Genomic DNA, 25,206 nt, shown 5'->3' with positions numbered 1-25,206 from the left:
ATCCTTTCCTAATGAGTATTCCAAATATCATAATGTTCTTGACATAACTCGCACTTGAATCTCCTCTATGGATCGGACATCCCCTTCACCGTAATAGGCTTGGAAGTCTCAGGTAAATCAAATGCCATCTGAAAATACAGAGCTAATCAGTGGAATCCTAAATGTGTATCTCCCTCAACTGAAGTTAACTAAGGAATGAGAAGAAATCATGTCATGAAGTAGATTTTGTACCTTAAGTTAATTCCAAACATCTTCCTTGTACTTGTCAGGCGCTTTCCTCCAGGTTTTGAACGAAAGGCACATGGGTACGAACCAAGGCGCCCTTCCTGTGGCCGAGTTTTGTTGCTTTGGCAGAAATGGGTAATCCATATTCATCGACCTCCACTGCTGCTGCCATAATAACCTATAAAATACCAAATGAAAAATATTAAGATTGCATAGGTGAAAACAAAGCTAAAACAAAGAAAACATAACAGAAAACCGAAGTGACTTCTTAGAAAAAGATAGCCCAAGTGATCAAACCAAGCAATTCAGAAAAAGAGGGCAGTCACAAATAATTTAGAAAAAGTAACTTATCAGAAAAAGATAGCGCAAGTGGCAACAACGGCAGTAATTCTAATTTAAACTACAGAATCAACACAAATGAGATTTTTTAAACTGTCATAGTTAGTAAAAGTTGACTGATAAACTGAAGAAAATTCAAGCTTATCTACTGCGGACGTTAATATCAGAGATGAATGCAACACCACAGACCATCCCTCAGGTGAAAGATTCTTTGAGTAGAACACTTGAGATGCTTCGGAGGCGAGGATAAACGGCTCATAAACCAATCTATTGATACTTTTCATCTTGGACAAGTTAACCTTTATCACACTTGAGGTTGCATCAACTTGACACTGATGAGTGCTAAAAAGTGCATATTTCTATATATTTTTCTTGGCATTTAACTCATCCTTTGTGCATTAATTCTACATTTTATCCCATATTCTGTATTTTCATTGTTTTCAAGAATAAATATTTTTATTAATTAATTTTGCATTTTTAGGTACTAAATAAAGCTTGGATGAATTGTTGAGCGAAAAGAGCAAAGAAACGGTCAAGACTCCCGCAGGAAGGCAGCGAAGAATGATGTTTTCAAGAGCCGGATAAACTAGAAGTGGGCTTGAAGAGGAAGAATTATTCTTAAAGAAGATATGGGCTTGGCATACCCAAGGCCCAAAACCCTCACCGAAATCCAATTCCTATATCCATACCCGTTTCCCTTTCTAGCCGTCAGATTGGATCATCTCAGCATCCTACGGTCGCTTCATCGTCGTGCATCGAAGTCTGAAGCTCCTGTCAAACACTACAGCACCTAACTCCATCTTGAGCCATCAGTTTCGTTGTATCGGGCATCCAACGGTCGCTTCCTGCTTCCTTCCATCTCGCCGTTAGATCGATCCATCATCTTCGCTTCCAACGTCTCATCCTCGCTGTTCATCAAAATTTGCTTCACCCGCTCAACACCCAAGCACCTAATACCTATACCCATCAACCAAACACTCCCCTGCTTCTTCTCCATCGACTTCACCTCCCTCACCTCCGTCTGCAACAGCCTCACCTTCACCACCAACTCCGCCAACTCCATTGCCTCAACCACCACAATCAACCACCAAAAGCCATCATGGCTATCCCTCACCGAAACCCATCATTCCCCTAAACTTCTAGCCATCTATTCTCTCGATTTCTTCCCTGATTTCTCTCTGAAACCCTAGGTAAGAAATCAATAGAATAGGTCGAGTTAGAAAAGCAATTGGAAGGCATGGAGAGGAGCTGGAGAGTCAGAAGAAGAATGGGTCGACGTACAGAAGCCATTATCAAAGATTAGGTAAACTGAATTTCAATTTTCAGAAACCCTAATTTACTGTTTTGGGGGTTTTGCTTGTAAAGTGTAATTGACTATAAATAGATGCTTTGGGGTGTTGTAATAGGTGTTCTTGGGTCATCCGAGATACCCCCTAATTGGGTTAATTTCATTGCATATCTTTTTCTTATCCATTGTTAATGTGTGTTGTGTGAATGTTCAATTGTTTGTTGTCTTGTGAATCTTCTAATGTTAGTCCTGTAATTCCCCTGTTTACTTATATGTTCTTGTTTTGAGTCTTAATGCTTGACAACATGAAAGCTCCTAACTCCAGCATGTTCTAATCCATCACTAGGGTGAGAAGACCCTTGAGCCAAATGGTTAACCATTTGAGTTAGTCCCTGTTGAGCTAAAAACAGTTAGGTTAGTGAATTTCCAAGGGTTCATTGGCTTGTGATTAGTGGTGCTTTAAACAGACCATTAATGCTAGGAGTCAGTGATAGTCTGAGGGATTAACAAATCCATATTAGTTAGAGACCTAGACCCTAAGTGACCTGTGATTGCCTATGCTTTAATCAGATAGGCAATGCTAGAGGTTAATCCAAGGACTTTAGGTAGTTAACTAGACACATGACAAGGTTAACCTAGGTGAACTATCTAGGTGAAAGAGAATTCTCATCCATCTTCATACACTTCCATTCCCACTGTTTTCAGTTTCTTCACTACTTTTTTCCACTGTCATTCTTAGTCACTTGCTTTGCTTCCTGCCAACATCTCACAGTTATCTTTTGTCACTGCCTTGCATATAGAATTAGCTTAGGAGAATCTCAACACATCCCCAAGTCTCTGTGGATCGACCCGACTTGCACGTTTGCCACTTTCGACGCCGTGCACTTACGGTTATAATTTCTGTGACTCTTTTAGAGAGCCACCAAGTTTTTGGCGCCGCTGCCGGGGACTTGGCTGTGCTGTTTTGAAGATTTCTTAGCCATCTTGCATTTCATTCTAGTCCATTTGCATCATTGCATCATTGTCTGCATCAGCATCTTGCATCTGCATTGCATTCCTGCATCTTAGTGTAACTTGCATAACCATTGCATTTGCATCTTCCCTGTTTCAGTGTAACATTTTTTGCATTATTGCATCATAACTTGCATATATCTCTTGTCTTTGCATACTCACTTGCATTCATTACATCTTGTGTTCTTACTATTTTGTTGTTGTGCCTCACTTTCTTCTTTGAGCTGCAGGTACAACTGAAGTCCTGCTCTGTGCCTTGTGGTGCCTCTGAACTTGTGGTGCTGCTGTGGAGCTGGTGCTGCACTATTGTTGCTAGAACTTGTGCTGCTGTGGTGCTCCTGCTGGTGCCAGGCCAAGTCTGCTGCAACCCCTGCTGCCTGGTGCTAAACTGAGCCATTAAAGCCCAACTGGGCTGTAAGCTGCAGAAGGTGAACCAAAGCCCAACTGGGCTTTTGCAACCAAACTGAGCAGCTGGGCTGTGCTTAAGCAAGTAAGCCTAAACCCATTAAGAGAACCCAACCTGTGGGCTTCCATTTTTAATTTGTGGGCTTGTAATAATTTTTTCCATTTTTCTGTTGGGTTTGTAATTAATTTCTTGTGGGCTTGTTTGTTTAATTGCTTGTGGGCTTGTGGTGTTAGATTGATTTGGGCCTGTAGTTTTAAATTAGAAAAACTGAACTTTTGAAAGCCCAACTGGGCCTCAGACCAAACAAGCAACAGTTGGGCTATTTCAAAAGCTACATTGGGCTTCAGTTTGCATACACATTGTGGGCTTAGTTCACCTTCCCTTGGCAAAGCAATTTCTCCCACCAATGTGGGCTTGCTCCCAACACTAAAACCAAAATTCTTGCTCCCAATAAAAACCAAAATTTTTGCTCCCAATTAAAAACCAAATTTTTCTACCTCTTTAAAACCAAATTTGCTCCCATCAAAACCAAAAGCTCCCAAATGGGCTTTGTCTTCAAAGTCTAAAACCAAAGTTTTCAAAACCCAATAAACCAAAGTTCTTCGAACCCATTAGTCCAAATTTTTTCCAAAACCCGACAAAACCAAATGTTACCCATAAAAACCAAATTTTTCCCAAAAATCCAAACCCATTAAAAACCAAATTTTGGGCTTTGTAACATAGTTACTTAGCTTTTGAGCCAAATCATGTCTGATCTTGGTCTACAGTTGGGGAATACAACAAATCCCTTAGAGAACTTGCGTATGGACATACTCCACGTTATGAACCTCCATAGACCATGATGTCAATAGTTATAGGAATTAATGGACATTTTCAAAGTCCCGAGCCTCAATACATGAACCCTAATAACTATTCACACATGCATCATTCACCACAACGTGAAAATGAACATTTTGCTAGTGCCTCACTCACACAATCATCACTGATCGATCAATTAGAAGCTCGAATCGCAGCTTTAGAAATGCAATCACATGAGGAATCTGTCACATCTAATTTTCTTAGGCAACCTGAAATCTATGCATGTCCCGCATGTGGTAGTTTAGACCACCCTGTTGAGAATTGTCATATTTTGCATAATTTTAGGCAATCTAGAGAAAATCCAAGGTATGAAATGCCCATAAATTGTGAGAATGGTAGTCATTGGGACCATAATCAATCCTTTGAGGGTTGCGATCAATATTTTGTAAACCCTAATGACCATGCACACATGTACCATTCACCACAATTTGAACATGAAGAATTTTGTACTCCCATGAATTTAGACTCCACCACAGAAGCTTTAAGACTCAGTAAGCAAAACTTTGATAGATCTACATCACGAATTCATGCATATTTAGATCAGATTTTGCTTCACCTACAAAAGGAGGAAATTCATGAGGAAATGTATGTTGTCCCTAATGAAGTGTCTAGTCCCATTCATGTAAATGATGTTGAATATGAACCTAATTTAGAGGAACATGAATCGACTAATGACACCACCACTGTTAATGAGGACCAATATGCATGCTACCATGATGATGATTATGATGATATGTTAGAAGAACATGAAAATATTGTGGAACCTGTTGGTTCAATAACATATGGCTTCTCGCCCTCGACCTTCATGAATGTTGTTTTTTCTAATACTCATTGTAATTCATATGATTTTGATATTGACATGGGATTCGTACAATTATTCTGTGAAGATGAGCATGACATAGGAATAGTTGAATCTTCTGTAGACACTAATGCTAATATGCATGAAAATATATTTGATGTGTCTGATTCTCTACCTAGGTCACATTGTGATATTTCTCCTGATTTGCCGATGCATGAGAATAAATTTGTTGATGATGTTGATGACTCTGATTGTGATCTTGCCAATTTGTTTGATGATTGTGAGCATGTTGTGACACGTGTAGAAGACTTAGGAGATGTTGATGTGATTAGTAATGATGTGCCTATCGTCCTACATAAGTCACAATCTGATGGCCTTCCACCCAACCTAGATTTGGTTTGTACCCATATTGTCAAACCGACTTTTCTGAGAGTCCCTAATCTAGGTTTGGAACTGTGTGCTTCCCAAGTCCTTTTGGACTATTTTGCATCTAAGTATAATATCTTTGAGGAGCCACAGTTGGAATTAGCATGTTTGCCCGTCCCTAGCACAGTTCACTTTGAGTTAGACCTTGTACATGATGAACCCCCAAAACTGCGAGATTTTGTTTCCAAAATTTTATCCGTTGAAAAATCCAGGTTTGGGGGTAGCTCATTTTGTTTCACAGTTTCACTTGCGTTTCTTTCCTGTTATATTTGTGTGAAGCTGTTGAAACCTCTACACTTTGTCTTTTGGGTTGATCCTCAACTCTTTAGATTGTTAGTGTATGGTGAATTTTTTATATAATCCAGTAGATAAAATTTCTTAAAACCCTTTTGTTCCTTTTGTATATATTTTGCTAATCCAATATGATCTCGGCTGACATATGTTGGATTCTTGCCTTGAATAACGGAGTTCTAATATTGCTTTCGCCGAAATCGGGTATTCTCTTTCCTTTTTCTCTACTCAACATGATCCTCTTCATATGTTGTATTATAATTTTGTTCATATTTTGAAACATTGAGGACAATGTTTAGTTTAGGTTTGGGGGTGAAAAGTAGATACTTTGATAATATGCCATAATTGAAAACAAGAACTCCTTCTTTTTGAAAAAAAAAATAAAAAAAAAAAAAAAAAAAAAAAAAAAAATAAAAAATAAAATGGAGCTCATTTACCTTGAAATGTTGACTCTTGTGCAAATATGTAATTTTTAGGAGTCTTAGTCTAGATATTTAGGCACCCTGATTCTAGCACAATTCACATAGTGATAAGAAATTTGCACGCGCACGATCTACCAATACATGTATAGCCTCATCCTTGAGGTGTTCTATCGGAAGTTTTAGTTGCCAATCACTTTAGAATACTGAACGAAACTTGACTAGCTTGTTCTTTGGTTGGTTGGGATAGAAGGTGGAGGTTACATTAAGAAAGACAACCATCGAATTTAACTGGGTGCATCAAAAAGGGCTACCTCTTGCAAAGTCATGTAATTTTTTGTTTCCTTTTGTATATGTATCAAAAGTGTTTCCTTTAAAAAAAAAAAAAAAAAAAAAAAAAAAAAAAAAAAAAAAAAAAAAAAACAGAAAAAAAAAAAAATCAAGTATTTATCAATTCCATCCTCTCTTGTTCCAAAAATAAAAGAGAGTAGTCAATGTAAATAAGAGTCATGTAAAGAGTCATTTTGTTGTTTCATTGTAATAAGCAAGGAGGGTGTATGCCATTGATGTACAACGCGAGTAATTGTGAAATACCTCCAACTCATTCACAATTTTCGTAAAGTCCGGACAGCTAGCTAGATTTCGACCTCGGTTCTTAGCCTGAGAAACTATCTCTTGGTGATTAGTAGTCATAACATCCGATCTTTCTTTACACATGTGTAGATACACTTTACACTATTATCACATGTCTTTATTTGTTATCAGTGCTAGGATTGTGCCTTTCATAGCTAGATTGACATCTCCATTTTGCTGTGAGCTTAAACTGACTTGCGCATGTCACATTTGATGGAATCTGAGCTTATATTTTGTCCTAGAACTTTGTAGGTACGTTCTAAGCAAACCTTCACGAGACTTCACTCGTCCACTAGGGACACTTAGTGGTTTAAAAGGCTTAGTGCATACGCTAAATGCATTCGAGAGACCAGCGACAGTGGTATAGGTAGGATTTCCTTAGTTTTGTTTTACTTGAGGACAAGTAAAATTCAGGTTTGGGGGTATTTGATGAGTGCTAAAAAGTGCATATTTCTATATATTTTTCTTGGCATTTAACTCATCCTTTGTGCATTAATTCTACATTTTATCCCATATTCTGTATTTTCATTGTTTTCAAGAATAAATATTTTTATTAATTAATTTTGCATTTTTAGGTACTAAATAAAGCTTGGATGAATTGTTGAGCGAAAAGAGCAAAGAAGCGGTCAAGACTCCCGCAGGAAGGCAGCGAAGAATGATGTTTTCAAGAGCCGGATAAACTAGAAGTGGGCTTGAAGAGGAAGAATTATTCTTAAAGAAGATATGGGCTTGGCATACCCAAGGCCCAAAACCCTCACCCAAATCCAATTCCTACATCCATACCCGTTTCCCTTTCTAGCCGTCAGATTGGATCATCTCAGCATCCTACGGTCGCTTCATCGTCGTGCATCGAAGTCTGAAGCTCCTGTCAAACACTACAGCACCTAACTCCATCTTGAGCCATCAGTTTCGTTGTATCGGGCATCCAACGGCCACTTCCCGCTTCCTTCCATCTCGCCGTTAGATCGGTCCATCATCTTCGTTTCCAACGTCTCATCCTCGCTGTTCATCAAAATTTGCTGCACCCGCTCAACACCCAAGCACCTAATAACTATACCCATCAACCAAACACTCCCCTCCTTCTTCTCCATCGACTTCACCTCCCTCACCTCCGTCTGCAACAGCCTCACCTTCACCACCAACTCCGCCAACTCCATTGCCTCAACCACCACAATCAACCACCAAAATCCATCATGGCTATCCCTCACCGAAACCCATCATTCCCCTAAACTTCTAGCCATCTATTCTCTCGATTTCTTCCCTGATTTCTCTCTGAAACCCTAGGTAAGAAATCAATAGAATAGGTCGAGTTAGAAAAGCAATTGGAAGGCATGGAGAGGAGCAGGAGAGTCAGAAGAAGAATGGGTCGACGTACAAAAGCCATTATCAAAGCTTAGGTAAACTAAATTTCAATTTTCAGAAACCCTAATTTACTGTTTTGGGGGTTTTGCTTGTAAAGTGTAATTGACTATAAATAGATGCTTTGGGGTGTTGTAATAGGTGTTCTTGGGTCATCCGAGATACCCCCTAATTGGGTTAATTTCATTGCATATCTTCTTCTTATCCACTGTTAATGTGTGTTGTGTGAATGTTCAATTGTTTGTTGTCTTGTGAATCTTCTAATGTTAGTCCTGTAATTCCCCTGTTTACTTATATGTTCTTGTTTTGAGTCTTAATGCTTGACAACATGAAAGCTCCTAACTCCAGCATGTTCTAATCCATCACTAGGGTGAGAAGACCCTTGAGCCAAATGGTTAGCCATTTGAGTTAGTCCCTGTTGAGCTAAAAACAGTTAGGTTAGTGAATTTCCAAGGGTTCATTGGCTTGTGATTAGTGGTGCTTTAAACAGACCATTAATGCTAGGAGTCAGTGATAGTCTGAGGGATTAACAAATCCATATTAGTTAGAGACCTAGACCCTAAGTGACCTGTGATTGCCTATGCTTTAATCAGATAGGCAATGCTAGAGGTTAATCCAAGGACTTTAGGTAGTTAACTAGACACATGACAAGGTTAACCTAGGTGAACTAGCTAGGTGAAAGAGAATTCTCATCCATCTTCATACACTTCCATTCCCACTGTTTTCAGTTTCTTCACTACTTTTTTCCACTGTCATTCTTAGTCACTTGCTTTGCTTCCTGCCAACATCTCACAGTTATATTTTGTCACTGCCTTGCATATAGAATTAGCTTAGGAGAATCTCAACACATCCCCAAGTATCTGTGGATCGACCCGTACTTGCACGTTTGCCACTTTCGACGCCGTGCACTTGCGGTTATAATTTCTGTGACTCTTTTAGAGAGCCACCAGACACCCATTACTTTTATCTTCAACTCTGACCCAATCACAGTAGAAAACTGTTTCTTCAAATTCCAAGTAATTCAACTTGATAATATCTTTAATGACTTCATAATAGGTAATTTCATCTTCAAGATAATTCGTGTCAGTCGACTTAGCTCTATGTCTTGTAATAGCTTTCATTGAGACACCACTGTTTTGTGATACACGCTTCGCATCAAAATCTCGTGGAGAGAAAGTAAAGCCATTAAATTGGTATTTTGCATATGATTGTGCCTTGAACTGAGGTCCTTGCATGAGTCGCCAAAGAACTGATTCAGTTTCATTGGCTTCTAACAACTGCAAAAGATCATGTTCAAGTTAGTTGCATAACCAGAATTGAGAATTCAAGCAGTAACTGAAACAATTATCATATTTTAGAATATTTACCAATATTTTACCAATATAAATTATTCTTATGAACCTTTATTACCTTTTTTCTAACAACTGAATCAGCTTCATTACCAATTCTCGTATTTCTAACAATTGAATCAGTTTCATCAGCTATATATATAAGTATACAATAATTTCAGATATGAGGAAAGACATTGATTTATTACCTCGTCGCGTAACCATAAATGGAAAGTCTTTAGGGTTTGGTTGGACGAATGATTTCCCTGACCATGAGACCTGGCGCAGTTAACATAGGAATCATACTTCCTACAATCAAATAAAAATTCAAGCACTATTAAATCAATAACTCAAATATCAACAGCTACTCATCGATATGAAACTAATTTATTTTAATTACCTTTGCCAGTCATCAATGCCAACATATTTAGAAAGTATCCATCTGCGAGCTTGTTCAAACTGCACTTGATTTAAAGTGATGTTCTTTGCATTACTTAAAGGCATCTCATCAGCAAACTCGCCAGCATCATCTAGAAAGGCATGTCGAAAATGTTTATGAGTACCATCGCCATCCCCTGATATGTCCTCCATAGAGTATAAGATAGCTTCTCGCAACACATATCCTCTTGCAATGCACCTGTCAATGTACCTTCTATTGCGCACCAATCCTTTGAAACCTTTCATTAACCTGTAAAAAAACAGTCACAAAAGTTAACTAGATATTTCAGTAATGCCAATTTCTGAAACTAAAAATCAAAAAACAAAGTAAGTTAAACTAACTAAATTGCGGCAGTTACCTCTCAAAGGGGTACATCTACCTAAATCTGACCGTACCGCAGATTAAAGCTTCATCCGCTAGTTTCACCATCAGGTGAATGCTAATAACAAAAAACGACGGAGGAAAATGCTTTTCTAGTACACACATTGCTTCCACAAGAGTTGCTTTTGCTTTTAGAAGATGGTCTCTGTTAATGACCTTCGCGCACAAAACTTTGAAAAATATGCTTATCTGATGAAGTGCAACTCGCAGATCTTTTGGTAGTGAAGTCGCGACATGAACCAGCAACGGAAACAAATGTTGCATTAGAACATGGTAATCATGAGACTTCAGATTCTTTATCTCCAGAGGGTTGATGCTGACGTTGTTGCGAAGATTGGAAGAGAAATTGGACGGGACCTTTAAGTTCTTCAAAATGGTACAAAAAGCAAATTTCTCATTTTTCATGATCGCAAAACATCCATCTGCCTTTGATGTTTTACCAGTCACTTCATCTGTGTGCATCCATAACTTCTTTTTAATCCCCATAGCTTCAAAATCGTTATGCACATTTGCACCATCTTTGGACTTACTATTCCCCACCACAGTATTTATAATATGCTTCGTGATATTCTTCTCCGTGTGCATAACATCTGTGCAATGCCGGACAGAATTCGAACCCCAGTTTGGCAAATCAAATAAGATGGACCTTCTTGGAAACAGAGAGTTGTCAGCTGCCTCTTCTTCTTCATAAGCACCGTGTTCATTGCCCTGTTCATATGCTCTTTTACGTTTCTTGGATGGTTGTTTTCCTTTCCCTTATTTTCATTTAATATTACGAACCATTTCTTGAACCTGCAACCCTGTCAATGGCCATGGAGCTGATCCGCGTTCTACTCCTCGAGCGAAATTCAATGTATCATCTCTAAACTTGTGTTTTGCTGGCAGCCATCTACGGTGTCCCATGTAACAGATCTTCTTACTGAATGACAGCCACTCAGCAAGCGTGTCTTCTCCACAAGTCGGACACGCATAATACCCATGCATAACGCATCCAGATACGGTACCCAAATCCTGGAAGTCATGGATAGACATAACAACCTTGCCTTCATCACGAATTCAGTCTTAGTGAAGGCGTCGTATGTTAATACACCTTCATTCCATAAAAGTTTCAACTCATCTATCAATGAATCTAAATAGATATCGATATACTTCCCTGGTGCTCTTGGGTCTGATATTAACAATGCCAACATTGAAAATTGCTGCAGCATACAGTTTGAAGGAGCAAGGTTGTAAGACTGGAGAATTACCGGCGAACAACTATAATTCAGACCGAAACATCCATTAGGGTTGAAGCTATCTGTCGCTATCCCAAGTGTAACATTCCGCTGCTCCTTAAAAAACTCTGGAGAAAACTTATCCACACACCTCCAAGCTGCAAAATCAACCGGATGTCACATCACATTCATATCTGACTGCGCTTTAGAATGCCAATACATTGCCTCTGCTATCCATGGTATACTGTAAAACCTTCTCATCCTTTCAATTATCGGAAAATGTCTTAATGTTTTTTGTGCAACTTGGGTAAGTTTCCTCTCATCACTGAAAACTTTTACGTATCTAGGTTCTTGACAAACTGGACACTTCAACAATGCACTTTATCTTTCCAATACAAGATGCAGTAATTTACGCACGCATCATACGTTATATAGTCCATACCTAGTTCTTTAATCATCTTCTTAACTTCAGGGAACTTACACGGCAACGTGTTTCCTTCAGGAAGCAACTCTTTTATCAACTCTAAGACTGCATTTACACCGTTGTCTGAAAATCCATATTGGGTCTTGATATTATTCAGTTTTATAGCAACGTAAAGAGCTGTTTTTCCTTTGGGACATGAATGGTACAAATGTTGTCTTGCACGCTGATGTATATACTGTCTTCTCTTACTCCTGCTGGTTTCAGCATTCCCATCTACTGTATCTCCAGTATTCATATCTACACCCCCACCAACATTCTCATTCACACCATCTGTTATAGGATTAACTGAAGGGACGACAACAGGGTCAACTAAAGGATCGACTACGGGTTCAATATCATCAGCAACATCTCCCACATTGGCATATACACCATTTTTGAAGTATTACCCCCATGTACTTGATGCGCTTTTACTTCAGAACTTTCACCATGGAAACGCCAGAATGTATACGAAGAATCAATCCTATATTTGAGCAAATGGAACGAAATTTCACCAAGTGGTACTGGACCTTTACCATTGACACATTGTTTACAAGGACATGAAAAAAACATACTTCCACCACCATTATACTTGACAAACTCTATAAATGATTTTGCACCTTCTATGTATTTTGGAGACTTACGAGCACAACCCATCCACCTCTGGTTGATATCAAATGACATTACCCTTCAAAATATAGACTTAAGATATTAAACAATTAGACCTAATGGTTACAGTGTTGCCGAAGCCCTGTCATACAATGACAAGTTTCTCTTCTTATAGAAGAGATAATAATCTACAAGTATCCTATGTAAAACCACTAGGACTAGGACTGCAAAACCACCATACAACTGCACTGTAAAACCACCAAATACCTATGATTGTAAAACCACCACAGAATTGACCTAAAGATGTAAAAAAGTGAACAGAGAGGGAGAGGGAGAGGGTTCTTTAAGTTTTTAAATCTACTTACATTTTTATCTTGATTTTTTCAGTTCCTATGCGATTCTTTATATTGAGACTAATCAAAAAAACAAAATAAACAAACACCCAAACCTAAACTAGCCTAACATGAAACAATCATTCAATTTTATTTAAAAAAAAACAACAAACAATCACTGAAAATCTATTACCCATTAAACACCAAAATCTGAAGAAAAAAAAAATAAACAGGGAGAAAAAGAGAAGGTTCTTTTCAATTTTTAATCTTCTTTTATTTTCAATTTCAGAGAGCTTTATCTTGATATCTTAGTTTCTATTTGATAAAATCAAAATTGAAAATAAACAAATACCTAAATCTATCAAAATTAAAAACAAACAAATACCTAAATCTAACAAATGCCCAAAATAAAAGTAGGTTAACATAAAATCAAAATACAACATCTATCAAATAGATTAAATCTAACATACAAAGCAACTATCAAACACCCAAATCTCATCTGACCTAAATTTCAACATAAAAAAATAAACTAAAAAAGAACAAAAAGAAGAACCTTTATACCTAAGATTATCACGATTAGCTGATGCTGATGATTAGTTCTTCCAACTGCAACAATACAACTAAGAGAAGTTAGACCAAACAATCGAAAAAGTAAAACTAAAATCAAAAAGAAAATATGTATCTAACAGAGAGTAAAGTGAGGGAGAGTTATACAATGAATGGGTAAGAATCTGATTGCAGAAATGAAGTCTCTACTTCACTCAATTTCTGGATCTAGTTTAAAGGAGAGAGTAAAGAGACAGAGAGAGACAGAAAGAGGTAGAAAACGAATGGAGGAGAAATGGTCGTACAGGAAAAAAAGAGGGAGAAAGAAAAGAGATATACCGCCCAAAGGTATTAGGGCTAAAATATCCTGCACACTAGCTTTTCGCACGGTGGGCTGAAAATGTGTTTCAAGTGTAGGCAACTATACGGATTTTTCGCACGCGTACAACATGGTTTAGTTGCTAATCACAACAGAATGAAACAGTTGCGAGTTTAGTAACTATTCTAAACTGTTGCGAAATTTTTGCAACTAAAATTCGCAACTAATCTGAGTAGCTAAACCCCATATTTGGTGTAGTGAAATACAATCTATAAAAGAAATTCTCCAAGATAATTTTTTTCTCAATCATGATTGCACCAAATTTGATTGAGGATATTGATTATTCTTCAAAAACATTAATCATGTCAAATATTTTACATAAACTTAATTAGATTTTTTTTTCTTCATCATTCTAGACGTATTCATGCAACATATGCCACTATTCTATCTTCTTATCTGAAAAAAAAAAATCAAAATAAAAGCAAATCAGATCCGCTCTTAGATTTGACTGGAAAATCTCGCGAGTTTGGACGATGCCTTATAGTTCGGAGAAGGATCTCCTCACTGTTCAATTAATGTAATAGTACATTGTTGGAGCTTAGTTTGTCGACTTCCACCTAGTTAATCTAATACCCTTTATCTAAAAATAATTAATAATAAATAAATACTAAATAAAAAGAAGAAAGAAAGAAACTTTTACTAAATCTCCTCTTTGTTTCCAAGAAAAAACAACTTTTACTAAATCAAAGCAAAAAAAAATTAACATTTGGTGAAGTATAAACCTAATTTTAACTTAAGGAGTTGGCTTCTAGTAAACCCCTGCAGATAGCAAACTCTTGCGGTTGATTTGAAACCAAAAGCGGAAAATTTCACGGCAGAAACAATTTTGGGCAAAAATCAAAAGCGGTAGAGAAAAGTTACGGGAAATACCAAAATAGGGTTTCATTTTTTCAATTCCAAATCTCTTTTTCGGAATCCTTAGACAAAATTATCGGAACACTGGGGATTTCTGGTGGTGTCTTTGCTGAAACTGAGGGCATCAGGTAATTAATACTACCAATTTTTGTTTGTCTCTGCTTAAGGAAATGCATAATTCAGATTCCATTTTTGTTCTTTTTATACAACTCTCATGTTTATGTCTGTGTTGTTGTGAGCCTTGCATTTTAGTTTCATGGTATTATAATGGGCAAATTGATGTGATTACACGAATTTTGTTCATTCGCATTGTTGTCCATATACAAACCTTCTTCGATTGAGAAATAAGGAAGATGAAGATTAAGATTGCTAATTCTCTATGTTTTAAGTCTCCTACTGTTTGACAGAAGGGTTTGTTGTGCGATTTGCTTAGATATTGCTCGGATATCTGCTAAACTAGCCAGATCATGAGGGTAAAGGTGCATGAGTTTAGGTAAGAAATTTAGGTGTTGCAGATGGACAGCCAGTCAGATTCATGACACAATGACCCAGGAGAAACTGACCTTAATGTATGGGTACAAATGTATCATATTTGCCTAGTAATAGATGTGCGGATGTGACATGCCATGACTAGCCTTATTGATAGTCATCTTTGAATAATCACTCGCAATCTTATCAGATTGCATCATTATGAATCTGAGAAGGATTCAAAGATTTTGATGTGGTTACTTGTGGAGAGCATCAAAACGGCTATTGCATGTCAGATATGGCCCTAGAGATGAAGCCACCTAATTAGTTAAATATGATAATTCCTCAAAATGGGCAGTATTCCGACCTTAGCTCAGTTGGTAGAGCGGAGGACTGTAGTAGTTTACAGCTTAATCCTTAGGTTACTGGTAGGTCGGAATCATTTTTTCAAAGATTTTGATGTGGTTACTTGTGGAGAGCATCCAAACGGCTATTGCATGTCAGATATGGCCCTAGAGATGAAGCCACCTAATTAGTTAAATATGATAATTCCTCAAAATGGACAGTATTCCGACCTTAGCTCAGTTGGTAGAGCGGAGGACTGTAGTAGTTTACAGCTTAATCCTTAGGTTACTGGTAGGTCGGAATCATTTTTTCAAAGATTTTGATGTGGTTACTTGTGGAGAGCATCCAAACGGCTATTGCATGTCAGATATGGCCCTAGAGATGAAGCCACCTAATTATTTAAATATGATAATTCCTCAAAATGGGCAGTATTCCGACCTTAGCTCAGTTGGTAGAGCGGAGGACTGTAGTAGTTTACAGCTTAATCCTTAGGTTACTGGTAGGTCGGAATCATTTTTTCAAAGATTTTGATGTGGTTACTTGTGGAGAGCATCCAAACGGCTATTGCATGTCAGATATGGCCCTTAGAGATGAAGCCACCTAATTAGTTAAATATGATAATTCCTCAAAATGGACAGTATTCCGACCTTAGCTCAGTTGGTAGAGCGGAGGACTGTAGTAGTTTACAGCTTAATCCTTAGGTCACTGGTTCGAATCCGGTAGGTCTGAATCATTTTTTCATCTCAAACCGAAATTTGAATCCCCTCAACAAGTAGATGCCTCTCTTGAACTGGGATGTAAACATTACCTGGTGAAGGAGACTATTTTTTGGTTATTCACTGTCCCAAAACCTGTGCAACTTCATTACATCCCTATGTTTGAGTCTCCTCCTGTTTTAAAGAAGGGTTGGGATGTTTTCGCTCCAGTGGTACTTTTATTGGAAATGTCATTCAACTTTCGAAGTGTAAGATAAGTGGTCAACTCCGTGTAGCTGTACTACTCTTGTTTGAGACCTCCACTGAGGTAATGTTTTTGTGATTCTAGCTGATGGGCTTGTGTTGGTTTTACTTTCTTAGGGAAGTTTTGTGTTGGCTCTACCAGTAACGTTTGCCTTATATCAATTTCTTGTTTTTATTGTGATTTATTTACTCTTTTTTTCTTTTTCCTAATAGTAAGGGTTCAGTAGTTACCAACCTACTTGCACATTTACAGTTATACTCTTCTAGGTTGCTTGGGAGAGTAAGCCAGAAGTACTGACTCAGATGTTCCTATTGCAATCCATTCAAAATGGACTAGTGAAACAGTTGTGTTTGTAGATGAAACAGGTACCAATTGTCTACGTTTTAATGAGAATCGTGCATGTATATTTATTTTCGTATATCCGAGTCTTTTAACAGAGTTTTGAAAATTCTGGCCTACCGAAATAATGATTCAGCTGAAGCTTTGCACTACCCTTTACTTACCTGTTTTATGCTTGTTGCGAGGTTCTTTTGTGAGAAGGGTATATACAGATTTCCAACAACGGTAGAAGCCGATAAAGAGGTATGGGTTTCACATAACCATAATGCAGATTATTTTGAGTTATAGAAATGTTAGAAATGATGCTATACAGAACAAATGAACGATAGTACAATCTCCATGTAACCGTATTTCTCTTGTTATTTGTTTAGACTTTGTTGTGCGATTTTCTTAGGACCTTTGGTATTGCTCGCTATTGCTCAGATATGAAATATAGGTATCGCTATTGCACAATAGTACCATACAGAATCATGCCTCAGAAACTAACCTTATTGTATGGGTACAAATGTACCATATATTGCCTAGTACTAATGTGCCAGGCCACGGCTAGCCTTATAGGTAGTCTTGTTTGAAATCAGCCTCTTTGAATATCACTTACGACGGCTATATGTCATTTTCAGAATAGTCACATCTGGTAGAGTTATGTCCGAGTACGCGTCACGCTCATGTCAGACCTAGAGACAAGAAGCAGAACCACCTACGTGATTATGTACAATGATTTCTCAAATTGAACATGTTCCGACCTTAGCTCAGTTGGTAGAGCGGAGGACTGTAGTAGTTTACAGCTTAATCCTTAGGTCACTGGTTCGAATCCGGTAGGTCGGAATCATTTTATTATCTCAAAACTCTTTAATCAGAAGGAAATTTTGATCCTAGTTATAGTTTTCCTGGATCCTGTAAGATTTGTTTTTGTTGGGGATGTCAAGTGTAACTGGCTAATCTCTAAAGCAGGCAGAGGTGGTTTGGTTTATAAAAAAGTTCCAGCTTAGTTTCTCACTGTTGTATTTGGCAATTTTGCTTGTCCTTAAGGAGTCAGGATCAACCCAAAACTATTAGTTGATTCATCGCCCAATCTGGTGTAGCTTCACTATTTCCCTATGCTTGTGTCTGCTAGTGTTTTACAGAGGGGATGGTTTCGCTCCAGAGACACAATTTGAATGCTTCATATAACCAAAATGTTGCTAACTTTATTTGAAATTTCTTACAGTTTTCTTAGTGTAAGATAACATAGTAGAAAATATAGCTGATTTCCTAAGGTATCCTCGTACTTATATTTTGAGAAATTGTCGTGTCTCACTGCATTTGAGCTGTAAACATTTGGATGACCCTTATCAGTTTGGTATACGATAGATAACATATGCAGAAAGGTAGCCCAAAGTAAAACTCTGCACATAACACTGTTTGTGACGGAAAGTGGAAGTAAGAAGTTAAAGATTTATGAAACTAGGGTTTCGTTTTTTCAGTTTCAAATCTCACCAAGTCTCTGCATCAGAATTATCTGGAACTCTAGTGATTTCTGGTTGTACCAAATCAGGTTTGATGACCAACTGACGAAGAGGGCATCAGGTAGTGTTTCTGTGCTTCCAAATTTTCTCTGTCTCTGTTTATTGAAATCCATAATTCAGATTCCTTTGGTTCTTTTCGTAACAATTTGGGGAAAAATCAAAAGCGGTAGAGAAAAGTTACGGAAATACCAAACTAGGGTTACGTTTTTTTCAATTCCAAATCCCTCTTTCGGAGTCCCTGAAAATTTTTTATCGGAACTGTGGCGATTTCTGGTGGTGTCAAATCGTGTTTGATGAAACTGAAGAATAGGGCATCAGGTAATTAATGCCGATTTTTGTTTGTCTCTGCTGAAGGAAATGCATATTTCAGATTTTTCATCTTTTTATACAACTTTCATGTTTTATGTTTTTGTTGTTGTGAGCCTTGCATTTACTGGCCCAAGAAAACAGATGTGAAACCATTTTAGTTTTATGGCATTATAATGGGCATATTGATGTGATTATACAAATTTTTTTATTGGCATTGTTGTCCATACACAGACCTTCTATTGAGAAATAAGGTACATGAAGATTGCTAATTTTCTATGGTTTAAGTCTCCTACTGTTTTACAGAAGGGTTTGTTGTGCGATTTGCTTAGATATTGCTCGGGTATCTGCTAAAATAGCCAGATCATGAACATAAGGGTGCATGAGCTCAGGTAAGAAATTTAGGTCTTGCAGATGGACAGCCATTCAGATTCATGACACAATGATCCAGGAGAAACTGACCTTAGTATATGGATGTGACATGCCAGATATGCTAGAGATGGCTATTTCATGTCAGATATGCTAGAGATGAAGGCACCTAATTAGTTAAATATGATAATTTCTCAAAAGCAGAACCACCTACGTGATTATGTACAATGATTTCTCAAATTGAACATGTTCCGACCTTAGCTCAGTTGGTAGAGCGGAGGACTGTAGTAGTTTGCAGCTTAATCCTTAGGTCACTGGTTCGAATCCGGTAGGTCGGAATCATTTTTATATCTCAAAACTCTTTAATCAGAAGGAAATTTTGATCCTAGTCATTGTCTTCCTGGATCCTGTTAGATTTCTTTTTGCTGGGGATGTCAAGTGCAACTGGCTAATCTTCAAGAAGTTCCATCTTACTTTATCTTTGTCGTGTTCGCCAATTTATCTTTGTCCATGTCCGCATAACTGCATCTGATATGTAGAACATTTGCAGAAAGGTAGCCCATAGTGAAACCATGAGCATGACACTGTTTGGGACGGAAAACAAAAGCGGAAGAGAAAAGCTAACGATTTACAAAGCCAGGGTTTCATTTCTTCAATTTCAAATCTCTCTGAGTTTCTGCATCAGAATTATCCGGAACTCTAGTGATTTCTGGTTGTATCAAACCATGTTTCATGATCAACTGGAGCAGAGGGCATCAGGTAATTTATACCGATTGGTGTTTCTGTTTTTCCAAAATTTCTTTGTCTCTGTTTGTTGAAGTCCATAATTCAGTTTCCTTTTTGTTCTTTTCGTAAATTCATGTTTATGTTTGTGCTTGTGTGATTTTTGCATTTACTGGCCCAATAAAATAGATTTAAAACAATTTTAATTTGCGATGGCCCGAGAAAATAGATTGGATTAGACCTATTTTAATTTAGAAATAAGGAAAGTAAAGATCAAAATTGCTTCTTCCCTATGTTTGAGTCTACTACTGTTTTACAGAAGAGTTGGGATGGTTTTGCTCTAGTGGTGAATGCTTCGTACAACCAAAGTTTTGCTATACTTATCTTGGAAATATCATGCAACTTTCGAAGTGTAAAATAAGGCCACTCCAGCTAACTGTACTTCTTCTGTTAATTGTATAGACTTTGTTGTGCCACGTTCGATTTGCTTAGATTTTGGTCGGACGTCCGCTAATCAAGCCAGATCATGAACACAAAGGCGTAGGAACTGCAATACGAAATTAGCTGTGGACCTGGAGAGCCATACATATTCGCTCCAGTGATACTCAGTGAATGTTTCATACAACCGAAAATTGCTTTAAAATTCTAGCTGATAGGCTTGTGTTGGTTTTACTTTCTTAGTGAAGTTTTGTGTTGACTCTACCAGTACCATCTGCCTTATATCAACTTCTTTTTCTTTATTGTGATTTATTTTCTCTGTTTGTTTTTTAATCTCAAGGGTTCAGTAGTTACCGGCCTACTCGCATATTTACAGTTATACTCTACTTGCTTGCTTGCGAGAGCAAGCCAGAAGTACTAACTCAGATGTTCCTTTGCAATCCATTCAAAATGGATTAGTGAAACAGTGGTGTTTGTTAATGAAACATGTCTAATTGTTTATGTTTTAATGAGAATCATGCACGGTGCACGTACATTTATTTCTGTATACCCGAATCTTTTAACACAATTTGAAAATTTTGGGGAACCGAAATAATGACTCTGCTGAAGTTTTGCACCACCCTTTACTTACATGTTTTATGCTTGTTGCGAGGTTCTTTTGCGGGAAGGGTATACAGATTTCCAACAATGGTAGAAGCCGATAAAGAGGTAAGGGTTCACATAACCATAATGCATATTATTTTTGATTGTAGAAAAATTAGAACTGACGCTATACGGAACAATAGTTCAGGTTTGTTTGTCGATTGAATCAATTATATTTACAAATCTTCATGTAACCGTATTTCTCTTGTTATTTGTTTAGACTTTGTTGTGCGATTTGCTTAGATATTGCTCGCTATTGCTCAGATACGAAATTTAGGTGTTGCACATGGACAGCCATACAGAATCATGCCACAGAAACTGACCTTATTGTATCGGTACAAATGTACCGTATTTTTCCTAGTACTAGATGTGCCAGGCCATGACATGCCTTATAGGTAGTCTTATTTTGAAATCAGCCTCTTTGAATAATCACTTGCAACAGCTATACGTCATTTGCAGAGTAGTCACGCTCATGTCAGATATGGACCCAGAGACAAGAAGCACAACCACCTAAGTGATTATGTACCTGATTCCTCAAATTTAACAGTGTTCCGACCTTAGCTCAGTTGGTAGAGCGGAGGACTGTAGTAGTTTGCAGCTTAATCCTTAGGTCACTGGTTCGAATCCGGTAGGTCGGAATCATTTTTTTATCCTAGGGATGTCAAATGCAACATGCTAATCTCCAAAGTAGGCTAGGTAGTTTGGTTATCTTTTTTAGCTTGTTGGTTTTAAAGGGTACCCATGAAAAAGCCAAATACCCTTCATAGAAATTATTACGGAAAAACATGTATTTGAATTTGAAATACCAGAGATGTACTACCACAATCCACTGTCGATCTTAATTAACAAGTAGATGGCTCCCTCAATATGGGGTGTAAATCCGACCTGGTGAATAAGACTATTAGTTGAGTCAACGTTCCAATCTGGTGTAACTTCATTACTTCACTATGTTCGTGTCTCCTACTATTTTACAGAGTGGATGGTTTCGCTCCAGATGTACTTTTATTTAAAATACTGTCTCCGTTTCAGGAAAAGTATAACTTTCACTGTTTCAATTTGGCCTATTTTCATACAATTTTTTTAGTGTAATATGACTTCAGTAGAAAATATAGCTGATTTCCTAAGGTATCCGCAACCTTATATTTTGAGAAATCTGAGAAATTATCGTGTCTACGTGTCCGTGTCCGCATCACCGCATCCGAGCTGTCATACATTTGTACGACCCTTATCAGTTTGAAATACGATATTAAATAGCATATGCAGAAAGGTAACCTTATTGTATGAGTAGAAATGTATTGTCTAGTACTAGACGCGCCATGCCTTGACAATCGTTATCGGTTGTCTTAGTTGGAAATCAGCCTGTTTGAATGATCACCTGCAACTTTTTCAGATACCATCATAAAAAATCTCAAAGTTTTAGATGTGGCTACTTCCAGAGAATAATTTTGTAGGATGCAATTTAGGCCTCTTTAACAAAGCTTGTTTATCAATGGGTGGAGAAATTTAGGCCTGTATCCGTCCTCCCTCATTTGAAGCTAATAGAACACAGTTTGTGGCTCAAATAAAATTCTAAGAATGACAAGTTTTGTTTAGCAAACACAAACCATATTTACTATTGTCCTGGGTATTCGCCAATTTTGCATGTCGGTTCTCCAGGGCCAATACAAGAGACTATTTGTTGCCTCTACCCATAACCTCTGCTTTATATCAACGTCTTGTTGTGATTCTGATTGTGATTTATATACTCTTTTTTCTACCTTATATGGGTTCAATAATTTCTGACCTATTCGCTCATTTACATGCAGTTACACTTTCCTAGGTTGCTCGGAGATGAGTACTGGAGGTACTGACTCAGGGGTTCTTATTGGAATCCTTCCTACAAGGGAAACAGTCATCTATCTCTCCTTTCAAAACGGATTAGCGAAATAGTGGTGCAACGTTGTTTGTTGACAATTTGGCAATCTTATTCTCTTTATCAGGTACTAATTGTTTTACATTTTAATGATAATCATGCACGCGTATTTATGTACTGAGTCTTTAATTGAACACAGTTTGAAAGTTGTACCCAACCTAAATAATGACTCACCTTAAGCTTTGCAATACCCTTTGTTTACATGTTTGATGCTTGTAGGAATCATGAGGTTCCTTTTCGAGAAGGGAGTTCAGATTCTCCAATGTTTCCTTGTTTTCTCCTTTCTCTTTCTTGTTTGCTTCTTTGCGCTACTTTCTTTTGTAATGCAATTAAATAGAAGCAGGTTTATAAAATTTATGATTACTCTACTCATTGCTCAGATCAATTGCATATTACTCTCTTCATAAAACCGTTAGGAAGAGAGTTTTTGGACGGGTAGAAAATTTTCATATTTTCGAATATGTTCAGTATCACAAGATAGAACATCCATTTTCAGGTTCTAGAAGCAGTAAAGGAGCTCTATGCCTCTACCAAACGATATATGGAAAGTATTTGGCGATCGCAGAGGTGAACGGGAACAAAAGTAAGAATGAAAAGTTTGTTGGTGGATCTATGCATTTAAAACATCTTGTAATATTTAATTGGGCCATGTCTTACTTTTTATTGTCTGTTCAATGTGTCAGGCCCGGGGTTACGAGGTGTGACCTCATATTGCCTTGTCAAAAATTTTGCTAAAATGTTTTGATATTAACTGTGGAAAGAGAGGGTGAATTCATGGTCAGACAGTAATCTGACCGACTGTAGATGCAATTACTCTTGGTCGAATAAAAAACCGGCTTGGGCTAGAGATGGGCAAGAAGGCTAGCTTCTGCACTAAGGAACAAATAAAGAACCATTTTTTGGGACCATGATTTTTTTGGGGACCATGGTTCTATTTTGGGTAAAGACATTGGAAGTAATTCTAGGTCACCCCTTATCTAGATATTTATTTAATACCTAATCTACCCTCCTAATTAATTTAGGTTATGATTAGTAAAATAATTTAGTTAAAAACAGTTAGTGAGATTAAATTAAAAGATGGGTTTATTATTAGTTGAGTGAATTTTTATGAGGAGAATTTTTGTGAGATTAGAGTTAGAGAAGATGAAGGAGAAAAACATGGAAAATAATTTTTTTTTCCAACTCACCCAATTTGAGTATTCAAGTGATGAATCTGATTCTTCATCTCCGTCCTCTCATACTATATTTGTTAATCTTCAAAATGATCCGTATTTGGCTTATTTCTTAGATGGTGATTGTATTATTCAAGAAGAAACTCAAGATGAAAGTCAAGATGAAAATGATGGATTTTATCAACCACAACCGGAGGATGAGTATTTGGGTAAACAGGTATGATGCAAACTTAGATAACGTATGTTTAATTGGTAAAAATTTTCCTAAAAATCATAATTTTTCAACTGGATTTGGGACTGTTCGGTTACATTATGTGAAGAACATGTAACCGAACTCTCCTGAAGGTGTAGTTCGGTTTCCTTGTGAGGATGAACAAGTAACGGAACTCATCTGAAGATGTAATTCGGTTACTTTATCCAAACACGCAGGTTACCGAACTCCATATCAATGGAAGTTCTGGCATGCAGCGTTATGTTTGGTTGGTTCGCAACTAACCGAACTTTACATACAAATTAATTTGATATAAGTGTATAAGGTTCGGTTGGATCGCAAACTGCATGCTTCTGCGATCCAACCGAACTCAGATTAGTCAGTTCGGTTGTTTCTTAAACTTGAACTTAGAGCTTAGCCAACCGAACCTAACAAGCCAAATAAATTCTTTCTATGTTTTTAACCTCAGAGTTCGGTTATGCGGAGGTTTTAAAATGTTTGCGATCGAACCGAACTCATAGGTCAGAGTTCGGTTTTAAGACTAATAAAACCAATGGGAATAACAGTAAGGTTCGGTTACATAAAAAAAATTCTTTCTATGTTTTTAACCCTAGAGTTCGGTTACATGGAGGTTTTAAAATGTTTGCGATCGAACCGAACTCATAGGTCAGAGTTCGGTTTTAAGACTAATAAAACCAATGGGAATAACAGTAAGGTTCGGTTACATAAAAAAAATTCTTTGTATGTTTTTAACCCTAGAGTTCGGTTACATGGGAACTTTACAATTTTTTTGCGAAACAACCGAACTCTCTTCCTTTTGTTTGTTCGATTACTTGCCAAATTACTTAATAAACCGAACGTATAGTTCGGTTTCCACGATAAAATTTTCATGTAACCGAACTTATTTGTGATTTCTTGTAGATAATACCAATGCATGATCAACCTTATCTGATTGAGATGTTGTTCGAAGGTACATCTCATCACTATGCTAATGAGTTAGAATTTGACTCACCTATTGATGTGAAGAATTGAGCTAGAGAACATGCCAAGAGAGTCAATTGCGTCTTGGTTTTTAATGGGAAAGAAATCAACACTGGTTTAGAAATGGTTTATGAGAGAAGTGGAGATCCCGAAGCTAGTCACAAGAGTAAGGGTTATGAGTATAAAGGAAAGACGAAGAGGAAGAAGACAACGTGCTCAAAGAACATCAAATGTCCGT

At 37.4% G+C, this 25,206-nt stretch overlaps 1 long non-coding RNA gene and 4 other non-coding genes across 5 annotated transcripts; all 5 read left to right on the top strand.

Annotated features, from left to right (window-relative positions):
• Positions 1–16,052: 16,052 nt before the first annotated feature.
• On the top strand, positions 16,053–16,139 carry TRNAY-GUA. The gene is given in 2 exon segments: positions 16,053–16,089; positions 16,104–16,139. It is a non-coding gene; the product is annotated as a tRNA-Tyr (tRNA).
• A 1,308-nt stretch (positions 16,140–17,447) lies between these two features.
• Positions 17,448–17,534, top strand: TRNAY-GUA. The gene is given in 2 exon segments: positions 17,448–17,484; positions 17,499–17,534. It is a non-coding gene; the product is annotated as a tRNA-Tyr (tRNA).
• Positions 17,535–19,140: 1,606 nt separating this feature from the next.
• Positions 19,141–19,227, top strand: TRNAY-GUA. Its single transcript is given in 2 exon segments — positions 19,141–19,177; positions 19,192–19,227. It is a non-coding gene; the product is annotated as a tRNA-Tyr (tRNA).
• Positions 19,228–19,670: 443 nt separating this feature from the next.
• Positions 19,671–23,369, top strand: LOC113325330. Its single transcript, XR_003348003.1, has 3 exons — positions 19,671–20,758; positions 22,498–22,671; positions 23,101–23,369. It is a non-coding gene; the product is annotated as an uncharacterized LOC113325330 (long non-coding RNA).
• TRNAY-GUA lies at positions 21,244–21,330 on the top strand. Its single transcript is given in 2 exon segments — positions 21,244–21,280; positions 21,295–21,330. It is a non-coding gene; the product is annotated as a tRNA-Tyr (tRNA).
• Positions 23,370–25,206: the final 1,837 nt, after the last annotated feature.

Source organism: Papaver somniferum, chromosome 1 (assembly GCF_003573695.1).
Source record: "Papaver somniferum cultivar HN1 chromosome 1, ASM357369v1, whole genome shotgun sequence".
NCBI lineage: Eukaryota > Viridiplantae > Streptophyta > Magnoliopsida > Ranunculales > Papaveraceae > Papaver > Papaver somniferum.
Note: the sequence above shows the minus strand (reverse complement) of the source record. Positions and strands in the feature narration are given on the sequence as shown.